The sequence below is a fragment of the Orycteropus afer genome, unplaced genomic scaffold (assembly GCF_000298275.1).
Source record: "Orycteropus afer afer isolate SDZICR_OR568_19922 unplaced genomic scaffold, OryAfe1.0 scaffold00357, whole genome shotgun sequence".
Classification (NCBI taxonomy): Eukaryota; Metazoa; Chordata; class Mammalia; order Tubulidentata; family Orycteropodidae; genus Orycteropus; species Orycteropus afer.
In genome coordinates this window covers 655,614-669,860 of record NW_006921944.1, presented here as the reverse complement: position 1 = coordinate 669,860, position 14,247 = coordinate 655,614, and the positions used below count along the sequence as shown (strand labels likewise).

General features: G+C 37.4%; 1 protein-coding gene across 1 annotated transcript in view; it reads right to left on the bottom strand.

Annotated features, from left to right (window-relative positions):
• Positions 1 to 14,247, bottom strand: part of GPC5 (glypican 5) — a 1,212,227-nt gene that overhangs the window by 1,197,056 nt on the left and 924 nt on the right. The window lies entirely within an intron of this gene.

The window sequence follows — 14,247 nt, the reverse complement described above, 5'->3', positions numbered from 1 at the left end:
CATATGCACACCCATGTTCATTGCAACACTATTTACAATAGCCAAAAGATGGAAACAACCTAGGTGTCCATCAACTGAGGAATGGATATCCAAACTATGGTACATACACACAATGGAATACTATGCAACCCTAAAGAATAATGTACCATCTGCAAAACACCACACAACTTGGATAAACTTGGTGGACATTATGCTGAGTGAAATAAGTCAACCACAAAAGGAGAAATATTGTATTAATCCGTTCTTGTAAAAGTCAAGGAAATGTTTATCTATGGAAGGACATTTTCTTTGTTGATTACCAGGGTTGGAGGGGAGGGGAGGGAACAGTGTTAGATAGATAAAGTTTTGATTTGGGTGAAGAGAAGGGCAATGTACCAAATGTGAGTGATCAATATAGTGGCATTGAGGATGAGAAAGACATAGAGAGGTACTTGAGAAATACAGACAACAAAGATGGACCCTTTTTTTCATATGGTACGACGTCAGTGAAGGCAAACATGGGTATATGGGTGGATAGATGGGTGGACAGGTTGAACCATTAGGTATGTCTATGAAATGGGAAGTGTACCCAAGAACATGTACAGGGTTGGCAGACAATGTTCCTGTAACTTTATGTGTATGATCTGAATTCCCAGGTGTATAGTGGAGCTGACAAGGGTCAAGGTTGTGGTCACTGTTTGGTCACAGCCAGCTACCCAGAGGGACTGAGTGGTTGAACCTGTGGGCTTGGGACCAAGTCACAGAGGACATCAAGCTCAATTGGCATAATATACTACACAAAACATTGTTCCACCTCCCACTGTGGCAAGTAGCGACTGGGATCTTAAAAGCTTGCAAGCTGCCATCTAGATGCAACGATGGGTCTCTCCTCGTCCAGAGCAAAGAATGAAGAATGCCAAAATTCATGGAAACAATTAGTCCTAGCAACTGGTACACCATCCGACCTACAGCTTATACAACTATGAGACCAGAAGAACTAGATGGTGCCCAGCTACTACTGTCAACCACTTAGAAGAGGATCTATGTAGGAGATCCTGGATAGAGAGGGAGAACAATGTGGAGCAAAACTCAAAATCATTTGGAGAAAAAAATGGGGGAGGAGGGACCAGATTTGCTGGTCCTATAGAGCCTGGTGGAAGCACTGAGACTATGGCCCCTAGCTGCCCTTCAGGTCGAGAATTGAACCCACACCTGTGGTTTCCAGCCAAACAAAAGATAGGCATATGAGTTGAACATTTACCTGAGGTAGATACACTCTTTGGAGAGAACAATATGGGAGAAAGAAGGGCTGCTTATGCACAGGGAGACAGCTCAGGGGGCAGGAGTGCATCGAGGGATGGATGCAGGGAAGAGGTAACTATAGGGAGGAAGTAGGAGGGGAGATGTTGCACTGTGGTAAGTTGTGGTCAATGTTATGAGACAAAGTGTATGTGAACTGCTGTATGGAAAGTGTGTTTGCTCCGTAAGTTTTCACCCAAATCACAATTAAAAAAAAAAAAAAAAAAAAAAAGGCAGTATGTTCCTGGGGCCAGCAGGTAGAAGCTGTAGCTCCCTTAGTAGGCCAGTTCTGGTGGACCTCTAGAAGTCCCTTCAAAGATCTGTTTCTTCAGCTATGCTCATTATTCTTTTTCACTACCTTTCTGTTCAAGCTAGTTAGGGTAGACTCTTATTTTCAACTAAGAACCCTGACTAATAGCAGAGGATGACCATGAAGACAAAGGTTTCTGATTATTTTGAGCCAAAGTCCTTAAAGTAATAGTCAGTGTTGTCAGAGTTACTTATCTTTCTTTCACAGAAAGACAAAAACATAAGTATTCCAAAATGTTGGGCTTTTGGGGTTTCTCAGTTCACCATTGCCCTTGCCACAGACTAGATGTAGATTGGGAGTGTGTACACTTCAGCCATGGATTCTCCTTGAAGGGCATTAGAAAATCAAGTTGAGAGCCCAATAACACATCTGCATTAAAACTTCATCAATGACATCCGAGATCCCCAGTCAGCCTCAGAATTCCCTTGGTATTGAAGTAAGTGCAAAGAGGTTGTTCTATGTTTGTTAGGTCTCCTTCACTTGAGCTACAACCACCCACCCCCCAACTTTGTGTCCTTCTAATCTTAAAAAATTGGCAGTAGAAGCTAGTTGCCTGGGATGGAAATAAAGTATGTGGTTCTAGCATGACAGGGAAAAAAGATGAGATATGTATTACAATCATACTTGGAAGTACTAGACCCCAGAAGCCATTATTGTTATACTCACAACAGAGTTTGTGGGTTTACACTTGGCATATAAATTTCTAAATGTTACTGCTGAAGATTGCTTAGATGTGGGTGGTGGGGAGATATTGTTAATGAATTTAAAATCTTCTGTACTATAAGTCTTAATGCTTTGATTGTATTTTGAATAAAATTGCTTAAAGGTGAAGAAAAAAAAAAAAGAAATATTCCATACAATTTTATGAAAGAATTTTCATACAATTTTATGAAAGAGCACTGACATTTTATTCAGGTTTAATTTGGGTAGCTCATTGTTCACAAATATCTAATAGACAACAGGGTCATTAAAAAAAAAAAAAACTAAATTCATCCTCAGAGTAGTGTAATGGTTATTTAATTTCCATGCTCAAGTAATAACTGTACGGCACTAGAATATACATGGTCTCACCTTACTGTGAGGGCAGTATCAGAAAAGAGAGTGGAAATATATGGTCTAGGAAGAAAAATGTGAGGAAGATGGCTTTGTGCAATGATGATGGAAGTCTGAAAAAGACTTGCAAGTATAGAAATCGAATGGTCAATTTGATATTTTGATTTTTACATCTTAAATCAAATCATAAAATTTTATATATACATACATCTTAAGTGTGTATGTTTCAGTGAGAATGTATGTGTGCAGGCACACATGTATGTGTGTGTAGGTATGTTGGTAGGGGTGGAGGTGGTAATTAGGAAAAAAGTTCATATTGGATTACCACGCTATAAAAGAGACAGACCACAGTAAATGAGAAAAGGGCCAGAGGCAGGAATAGGTATGTGATTGTACAAACCAAAACAAACACACTGCCATCGAGTCAGACCCAACCCATAGTGACCCCTCCTTGGGTTTCCAAGGCAGTATCACTACAGAAGTAGATTGCCGAACCTTCCTTCCAACAAGTGGTTGATGGGTTTGAACCGCCAGACTTCTGGTTAGTAGTCTCATGCCTTAGGCACTAGGCCACCAGAGCTCCTATGTGATTGTTAGCCTCAGGAATATACAGAAAACTTGTGGAGCATTTTGATTTCTATGGAATATGGAAAGCAATTTGATTTATTCTAGTTAAAGTTTTAAGATTTGGCAATCCAGGGTGATCTTCGTACCTAGGGGGAAAAAAATTGAAAATACATACAAAACACTTAGAATATGACATGTGTTCAACAGATAGAGTAAATACAACAGTAAAACTACAGAAAAAGAAGGGATGGGAAGGAAAGGAGGGAGGGAGAGAGGCATTCTAATTTTATTTCAGAACAAACTTTTACCAATACCATTCATTTATTCATTTACTCACACAAATCATTTTATTAGGTTTAGTAAGTATATGCCCTAGATGCTAGGGACAAGGCCAAACAGAAAAGTCCCTTCAACAGTGCCAGCATAAGGCTACTGAGTCTCTGATCCTTGAGATTTTTATCAAGAAATTCTCAATGCTAGAAATAGCATTATTCCTTCATTCTGCCACACAATCTTGTCCTAAGAAATAATTTTAAATACAACCCACTTCTATAAAACAAAGCTGAAGTGAACAAAGTAAGATTAATGACCGTGCTTGATATACATTTACCAAATTTATTTATTCTCTTATACATTAATACAGTCAAATATTAACTATATTTTTGTGCATTGAAAATGTGTGTGTGTGTATATATATGGATGTATGTATACGTGTGTGTGTATAGACACTTTTACAATAGCTAATATTAGAGTAGGAGCTCAGGTGGTGTAGTGTCTAAGGCATTTCACTGCTAACAAGAAGGCTGGCAGTTCAAATCCACCACCCACTCCTCAGAAGGAAGGCTGGGCAATCTACTTCTAGTAATGATACTGCCTCGGAAACCCAAGGAGGGGTCTCTATGATTCAGATCTGACTCAACAGCAGTGAGTTAATATTAGTGTAAATGAGGGATATTCATTCATTATATTCATCTTTTTATTCTCAGTTCACTTGCTTTTTAAAATAAGAAATTTAATTTTGAGCAAATTCTTATATTTTATTAAATACAGGAGTATATGTTTATTAAAATCCAAATATAACACATCAATCCAATAGGACAAGCTCACCAATCTTCCATAAAATCAAGGTATGAAATTTTAATTAGCCAAGAAAATGAAATCATAAACAAAAATGTTACATCTTTCTTGTTCTAAGTATCATTTATCACTCAGTCTTCTGCAATATTGTTCATAATTACAAACTGGAAATTTTCCAGAATAAAGTCTTAATATCTAACATATATTTTAGAAATATATGAGCATACCTGAAGATAAGACAAATAATGAAAGGTCCAACTCTAAGGAAAAATAAAACTTAACCTTATCTTTCAAGTTTTGAAACAAAACACGTTTCCAACAGTGTTCTTATTCAATCATCTTATTTTTGAAAACAATGCTGAAATATTTTTAAAGCTTTAAATACAAAACTAAACTTTGTGGTCTTATTTGAAAGGAGAGTAAAAATTGACAAATATGAAAGCAGGATAGGAGTTACTTTTTTATGGTAGAGGACATATTCTCTGTCAATTTCTATTTCTGCATGAGTCACACCAAACTTGAGCGTATAAATAAAATATAGAAAAATACTTTCAAAATATTTTAAAAGCAGGCAATCCCACACTATGTAAAAGAGCTAAAGGAAAATAAAGCCTTCCACATTATCTCAGGCTGTTCTGCTTTGTTTATGGATATTATTGTGTACGTCATTGAGTCCATTCCAACTCATCGCAACTCTACAGGGCATAGGAGAGCAACTCCACAGGGTTTTCTTGGTTCAAACCTCTGACCTTTCAGATAGCAGCCAAGTTCTTAACCATTCAGTCATCAGAGTGCCTCATGAACATCATTACCATATTTTTACACAAATAATGTAGGCATTATACATTTTTTGCATATGGGGCAATCCCTTCATGCATTATTTCCATAAGTGTGTTATCCCAATATTTTTTTTACATGTTGATGACTTCAATTTCTTTTTTTTTTTCCCCCCCTGTCCAAATTATTTAAAGTTAAGTCTTCATCTTGGTGCCTATTGATACAGAGGTCTGGTTTCCTCACCAGCTTACCTTGGAGTTTCTAAAGCATCCCCTTTCCTGGCAAGATTCCTCCCTTGCTCTGCAAACTGCTTTCTCCAATGCAGGAATAAATCAGTTTTTCTGCCCTGGAAACAGCCCTCACCAGTGCATCCAGTCCCAGGCCAGGAGGTATACAAATCTGTGCACACAAATCTGAAGAGAACACTCAATGTGGTTGAGGTCAGTGCATTACAGCCGCATGTATTCCACCCCACTGGCCAGCTGGCCAGCTGTCACTCTCAAGCCATTTGAATTTCCTGCTCATGTGGACACAGCAGGGAGGGCCTGAGAGCCATTAGCAGAGTGGTTGCACATCCCTCGCATTTATGAAATGGGTCCACTGGTCCACCTGGGGCTCCAGGGGTCAGGACAGTGTCACCCACATCTAGACCATCCTGCTGCTCAGCTTCATGTGGGATCTGCAACACAGGGCCAAGGTGCATGCCAGCAATGGCTCCTGCCCACTGCAAGACAGCCCGAGCTCAGCTGTGGCAGCCCTAAGCACAGCCTTCTGCCTGACCCACCCTCTGCCTCCAGCAGGACATACCTGCATGCAGATTGGCTACAAGGAACTCCACCACTCTCAGGCCTGGCCACGATCTGTCCCAGAGCAAATGAACAGTTTCAATTATTTAGTCTCTGACTATTAGGGTACTATCAAACTTGATTCATAAAATTCTTGACCATGGTTTATATATTTGTTATACAAATATGATCAAAAGAAATATTTTCGGACTATTGAATGAGGGTGAATGAGGTCAAAATTCACAAAACATGGAAAATGTATGAATGGGTACACTATGCCAGAATTGTTTTATATAATTTGATCATTTCCACCCATTATATGTGTGTGTGCATGTGTGTGTTATTTACATGGGTTATTCACTAAAAATACAGTAAGCCCCTAAAAATGAAGAACAGTTATTTTCTGCCTTGTGACAAAGCTAGCTTCTTCATAAACATCACAACTTATTTATGAACAGCAACAGACATAGGGATATCAACTTGTCCTTTTACCTTACAAAATGCTGCATGCAGGGCTACAATTAAGACACAGTGAAGTCCCAGGTAGAACTGATGAGCCTTTCAATAATAGATTTTGTTTTAGTTGTCTTGTTTATTTGAATGAAATGTGGTGGAAAGAAAAAGCAATAAATTCTTTAAAAGAAAAAACAGAAGAGCTATCCTAGTAGGCTGCCTAACATGTGCCTAGAGGCAGCAAACTCCAGGGCTGAATGTGGACTATTCACATAACTTTACATCTCTATCACCAGTTGCCAGTACTGCTTCCTCTCTCCCCAGGGCTATTCCAGTCTCCCAGTTTTTGTCTCAAAATAGTGTGGTCCTCATTAAGCCCACAGACTGAAAATAACAATTCCCATTGGCCATACCCAAGACATTCCCCAAAAAACATACTTCAAAGGGGTCCCCAAAGATCTATGAGGGAAGGAACCATATTATATCCTCCTCCAAAATCTTTCATAATCCACAATACCACTGAACAACAGCGTAATGTTGAAGAAAAAATGTAAATTAAATATTAACAAAATTAAAAGATCAAAATGTAGTAAATCTGCTTGTATTAAACTTCTCTCAAGCAGACTGTTTGCCAATAAAATGCATTAATGTCTTCTTATAAAAATAAGGATTTTTAACTCTATTCAGATATTTTGATTACACAGAAACTAGACAGAGATTATTTTACTTATTGATAAAGTGTCCTGCATAGTTATGATATAGCAAACAATATTATATGATAAAAGCAATTTGGACTCTCAAACTGCTTTTAGCATATATACCTAAGCTTATTTTTATGGAAAGAAACCTAAAGTTACTTCTTGAATTCATTAAATTAAAACCAGGCATTCTTCTTCAAGGGGATTTGTTCTAGTAAAGTTAGCCATTATGTAAATTTCTCCTAAATTTATCTTACCCCTTCACATTTTAAAATAAAATCAGATACTCTACAAAGGAGGAAATTACAATTACAGCAAATCATATTTAAGAAAGTCCCTGTGCTTTGTTGTTATTAACTTTTGAATAAACAGAAAATCTCAACCTATTGAATATAACATATAATTTATTAAATAGAAAATAACAAAAATTTACATTAAATTATCAGAAACTCTGATAGAGACAAACCCATAGCATAAACTGTGTTTCTACTGTGAGGTAATTATCACCAAACTTTCAGCAATATCACCAAAACTTTTCAGTAGCCTCAGCTCATATTAAACATGTAAGTATTCCATATTTGCTATTTACCCAATCTATTGAACTTACTGTGTTCTTTTCTTAACTTCCAAGAATACGTGAAGAGTTTATTACTCTGTCTTTGGAGATGGAAAACAATAATTTTATGGGTTATAAAACCCAACCACTGCCATAGAGTCATATCCAACTCATGGCGACCCCTCCTTGGGTTTCCGAGGCGGTATCATTATGGAAGTAGATTGTCCAACCTTCCTTCCGATGAGTGGCTGGTAGGTTTGAACCGCCAACTTTCTGGTTAGCAGTCAAATGCCTTAGGCACTATGCTACCAGAGCTCCTTCATGGATTATAGCATCACTCAATATTTAAAAAACATTCATTGAGTGCCCGTGTGTTAGCTCTGGTGGTGTAGTGCCTAAGGCACTTGACTGCTAACCAGAAGGCTGGCAGCTCAAGTCTACCAGCCACTCCTCAGAAGGAAGGTTGGGCAATCTACTTCCGTAGTGACACCGCCTCAGAAACCCAAGGAGGGGTCGCTATGAGTTGGATCCAACTCGACGGCTGTGCCTATATAGTTAATAAAGTTAATAAGGAGATAAGGTGGTGTAGTGGTTAAGGCATTAGGCTGCTAAACAAAAGGTCAGGGGTTCAAAACAAACAGCCCCTATGCAGGAGATAGATGAAGTAGTCTGCTACCATAAAGATTTACAGCCTTGGAGACCCAATGGGGATCACTGTGAGTTAGAATTAAACCAATGGTAATGAGTTTGAGTGACTATATAGTTAATGCTATATCCAAAAAAAAGGTAAGTATAATTTGTCCTGAACTTCTTCAGACACGTATTCTTATATCTGTTGTTGTTGTTGTCAAGTACCACTGAGATGGCTCTGACTCATAGCAACCATATGTACACAGAATGAAGCACTGCCCAGTCCTGCACCATCTTCACAATCCTTGCTATGCTTTAGCCCTTTCTTGCAGCCACTATGCCAATTCATCACATTGAGGAACTTCCCCTTCTTCATTGACCCTTTACTTTATCAAGCATGATATTCTTCTCCAGGGAATGGTCCCTTCTGATAAAATGACCAAAGTAGGTGCTACAAAGTCTGGCCATTCTCATGTCCAAAGAGCATTCTGGCTGCACTTCTTCTAGGACAGATTTGTTCATTCTTCTGGTAGTCCATTGAATTTCAGTATTCTTCACCAACATCACAGTTCAAAGGTATCAATTCTTCTTTCTTCCTTATTCACTATTCAGCTTTCACATTCACCTGAAGCAACTGAAAATATCATGGCTTGGGTCAAGCTCATCTTAGTCCTCAAAGTGACATCTTTGCTTTTAATATCCTAAAGAGGTCTTTTGCAGCAGATTTTCCCAGTGCAATATTATGTCTGATTATCTGACTGCTGCTTCCATAGGTGTGGACTGTGGATCCAAGTAAAATGAAATCTCCAACAACTTTAATCTTTTCTCCATTTATCATGATGTTGCTTATTTTATCAAGTTGTGAGGATTTTCATTTTAACTTGAGGTATAATCCATCCTGAACAATGCAGTCTTTGATCTTCATCAGTGCTTCAATGATCTTCACGTTGAGCAAGCAAGGTTGTGTCATCTGCATATTGCAGATTGTTAATGAGTCTTCCTCCAATCCTGACATCACACTTTTCTTCATATAATGCAAATTCTAGGATTATTTACTCAGCATGCAGACTGAATAATTATGGTGAAAGGATACAGCCCTGACATACACCCTTCCTGATTTTAAACCATGCAGTATCCCATTGTTCTGGTTGAACAACAGCTTCTTGGTTTATGTACAGGTTCTTCATGAGCACACTAAAGTGTTCTGGAATTCCCATCCTTTGCAATGTTATCCATAATTTGTTATGATCCACACAGTCAAATGCTTTTTCATAGCCAATAAAACACAGGTAGATATCTTTCAGGTATTCTTAGTTCTCAGCTAAGATCCATCTGACACTAGCAGTGATACCCTCATTCTACATCCTCTTCTGAATCCAGCTTGCATTTCTGGAGCTCCCTGTCAATACTACTGCAATCACTGCTGAACTGTCTTCAGGAAGATTTTACTTGTGTATGATATTAATGACACTGATTGATAATTTCCACATACTGTTGGATCACCTTTCTTTGGACTGGGCAGATATATTGATTTCTTCCAGTCAGTTGGCCAGGTAGCTGTCTTCCAAGTTTCTTGGCATAAATGAGTCAGCATCTCCAGCACTGCATCCATTTGTTGAAACATCATAATGGGTATTCTATCAATGCATGGACACTTGTTTTTCACCAGTTCTTTCAGGCAGCCTCATCTTCTTTCTTCAATACCATTGGCTCTTGATCACATGCTACCTCCTGAAATAGCTGGACAGTGACAATTCTTTCTGAAACAGTGCCTCTGTGTATTCCTTCCCTATTCTTTTGATGCTTTCTGCATTGTGTTCAATATTTTGCCAACTGAATCTTGCAATGTTGCAACTTGAAGCTTGAGTTTTTTCTTCAGTTATTTTAGCTTGGGAAATCCCAAGTCTGTTCTTCCCTTTTGATTTTCTAACTCCAGGTCTTTGCACAGTTCCTTATAATACTTTACTTTGTCTTCTTGAGTTGCCCTTTGAAATCTGCTGCTCCATTCTTTTATTGCAGTAGTTCTTCCACTCACTTTAGCTACTCTATGTTCAAGACCAAATTTCAGAGTCTCTTCTGACATTCATTTTGGTCTTTTCTTCCTTTCCTGTCTTTTTAATGACCATTTGCTTTCTTCACGTATGATGTTATTGATGTCATCTCAAAATTCATCTGGTCTTCGGTCACTGGTGTTTAGTGCATTAAATCTATTCTTCAAATGCTATCTAAATTCAGGTGGGATATAACCAAGATCATATTTTGGCTCTTGTGGGCTTATTTTAATTTGCCTTAGCTTCAACTTGATCTGTGTGTGAGCAATTGATGGTTTGATCCACAGTCAGCTCCTGATCTTGTTTTGACTTTTGATGTTGAGCTTCACAGATTAGTCAATCTGAATTCTCTGTATTCCACCTGGCAAGGTCCATGTGTATAGTCACCAGTTATGTTGTTAAGAAAAGGTATTTGCAATGAATAAGTAGTTGGTCTTGCAAAATTCTACCATGCAGTCTCTGGGATCATTTCTATCAGCAAGTTCACATTTTCCAACTACTGAGGATTTTTTTTTCCAAATTTTTCATTCCAATCACCCACAATTATCAGTACATCTTGATTGCATATTTGGTCAATTGCAGACTGCAGAAGTTGGTAAAAATCTTCAATTTCTTCATCCTTGGCTTTAGTAGTTGATATGTAAATTGAATAATAGTACTATTAGTCTTCCTTGTAGGCATATGGACATTATCCTATCACTGATAGCACTGTACTTCAGGACAGATCTTGAAATATTTTTTATGATGACTGCAACACCATTCCTCTTCAATTTACCATGTCCTGCATAGTATATCACATAATTATTTGATTCAACTGTCCAATTCTGGTCCATTTCAGCTCACTAATGCCTAGAATATTGATCTTTATCTGTTCCATTTCATTTTTGACAACTTCTAATTTTCCTAGATTCATACTTTGTATATGCCATGTTCTGATTATTAATGAATGTTTGCAGCTGTTTCTTCCTGTTTTGAGTCATCCTCATCAGCAAATGAAGGTCATGAAAGCTTTACTCTATCCACATCATTAAGGTTGACTCTACTTTTAGGAAGCAGCTCTTTCCCAGTCATATTTTGAGTGCCTTCCAACCTGAGTGGCTCATCTTTGGCCATTATATCAGACAATGTTTCATGACTCTTCATAAAGTTTTCCAGTAATATATCAGTGTTTCACTGCTATTCATAAGGTTTTCAGCAGCCTTTTTTCTTTTTTTTTGCCAGAAGTGGATGGTCTTGTCCTTCCCAGTCATCTGGAAGCTCCACTGAAACCTGTCCACCATGGGTGACCCTACTGGTTTTTGAAATACTAATGGCATAGCTTCCAGCCTCATAGCAACATGAAAGCCACCACAGTACACAAACTGACAGACAAGTGGTGGTTCTTATATCTGAGGATTTAATTTTGACATTAAAACATAATAAATCATTGGGGGGCATGAAGCTCAACTGGTATAAGGTACTAGACAAAAACATTGCTCTACATCCCACTTTGGTGAGTAGTGACTGGGGTCTTAAAAGCTTGCAAGTAGACATCTAGATGCAACAATTGGTCTCTCCTCATCCAGAGAAAAGAAGAATGAAGAATACTAAAGACAGTGGGAACAATTAGTCCAAGGGACTAGTGGACCATGTGAACCTCAGCCTACATGACCTTGAGAACAGAAGAATTAGATAGTGCCCAGTTACCACTGTTAACCAAGAGGAAATGGATCAAAATAGGAGATCCTGGATAGAGTAGGAAAAAATGTAGAACAAAGCTCAAAGTGATAAAGGAAAAAAAAAAAAAAAAAGGCATACTACTTTGACAGAGACTAGGAAAACCCCAGACTATGGCCCCTAGTCACCTTACAGGCATGGTACTGAACTTACTCCTGTGGCTTCCAGCCAAACAATATACAGGCATATAAGGTGAACACCAGGTAGGTGCACTCTTTAGAATGATCAACCACAGGAGATGAGAAGGGCAATATTTGCACAATGAAATAGCTCTTATGGCAGGAATGCATAGGAAAGATAGACGGGGGGAAAGGTAATTAGAGGGAGGAAATGAGAAGACAGCTGTTGCATTGTGGAGATTGCAGTCAATGACATGAAACAAAATGTGTATGAACTGTTGTACAGAAAATGAATTTACCCTGTAAACTTTCATGCAAATCACAATTAAAAAAAAAAAAAAGATAAATCATGATATAACTTTCCTGCTCAAAAATCTTTAGTGGCTCTCTCAAACTTGTGTTGCTATTTTCAGTCTTTTTCAATGTCAGTCCAGCTCATGTTTTCCTGCAGATGACCCACAGCTCTCAGTCACAAGCCCCCGATTCTGGTAACTGCTCATTTATCCCTAAAATGTGCACATTAACATTTTCTTAAGAAATAATACTTATATAAATTCCTATTGGGCTGGATACACAAGTGGGCTATATTATAATTGCCCTCTCATTGTCCCTAGCTGCTAATGGACATAATAGCTATGAATAGACATAAAGTAAAATATTGCTTTGGAGAGGAACAATTACCCTCTGAAGAAACCCAGAACACTTTTAAGCTGTCTTAGTGGAGTGAAGGATGAAGTACTATTCCTACTCTGAATAGGGGCAATAAATGATGGCCACAGAATGCAAGGGGCTTTCAAATTTATTACTTCATTTTATTAACCCTTTTCCTATCTGCTCTCTATACATGCTACTTGAGACATAGACATGGTTGTCTGATCAGAATTTAATCCTGAGAGAGAGGATTTAGGCATTCTCCTCCCAAGACATGAGCTGAGGCATGCTTGAATGTGACCTAAACCTGTGGATGACAGTCTAATTTGAGGGAACCTACACTGATGATGACAATATGCTATTCTTCTCATCCTTGTCCTGTTTACTCTGTGAGTAATAAATGTCTATTGATTGCACACGATTAGATCTGTCTAGTCTGTGTTCTACTCCAAATGGCCCTTCACTAGGAACTTGTAAATATGGTGACATTGCTTATGGGTGGTGAAGATTTCTAGTCCAACCAGTTCAGTTCAAATCATAAATCTTTGTTTAAAAGTACCTCAATGTTCTCATCCAAAAATTTCACATGAATAGATCCCATAATAGATACAAAATTGTTTTATAAGACATCAAAGAAATTTGCTAAATTAATAACATCTTAAAATCTGGCATTTCAGAAAGTTTCTACAGCTGAACTACATTTTAACTCATGTTAAATTTATTCTGATTTTATTGTATTTATTTTATTTAATAAATATGATTTTAAAAATTAATCAGCTTTATTATTTAGTTATATATGTAAACAAAGCACAAATTACTTAATAGATTGACATTAATATACTTAATAAAAAGGAGTATAAGTAACAGTTATATTCTGTTCTTAACAAAAGCAATAAATTTGAAAAACAATATAATCTAGACATTTTCATTCTATTCAAACACAGAATAGCTAATGCTTTATAAAAGGACAAATAAATTAAAATATTTTATTGTAGCAATAAGGAATTTTATAGAAGACATGACTAAAATAAACAGATAATCTATTTTTCAGTGTGCCTTGTAATTTTATAACTCATTAATTTTATTTCCAAGCATATTGCTTGAATTAAGTTTGAATCCCGGTCTCAGTTGAACCTTAAACATCCAATTAATATTTCCTATTTTGTCAAACTTGTCTGTAGTTTGACTTAATAACATTGGCGTTCTTATGAAAAGCACATGAGGTTTCTGTGAGAAAATTAGACAGATATTTCTTCAAATCATTTTTTAAAAAAATAAATTTATTTTTAAAAGCAATGAGAGTTTGTTATGTAATTTTTTTCATGTTCCATGAAATCTAAAAATTATGTCCATTTATACTGAAGTAAAACTGTGGGTTGGAAGACTGAGGGATATGGAAGAATCCGGCTATTGTTGTGTGCCATCGAGTCAATTTCAATTCACAGCAACCCTATGGAACAGAGTAGAACTGCCTCTTAGGATTTCCTAGGCTGTAATCTTTACAGAGGGAGCTCTGGTAGCATAGT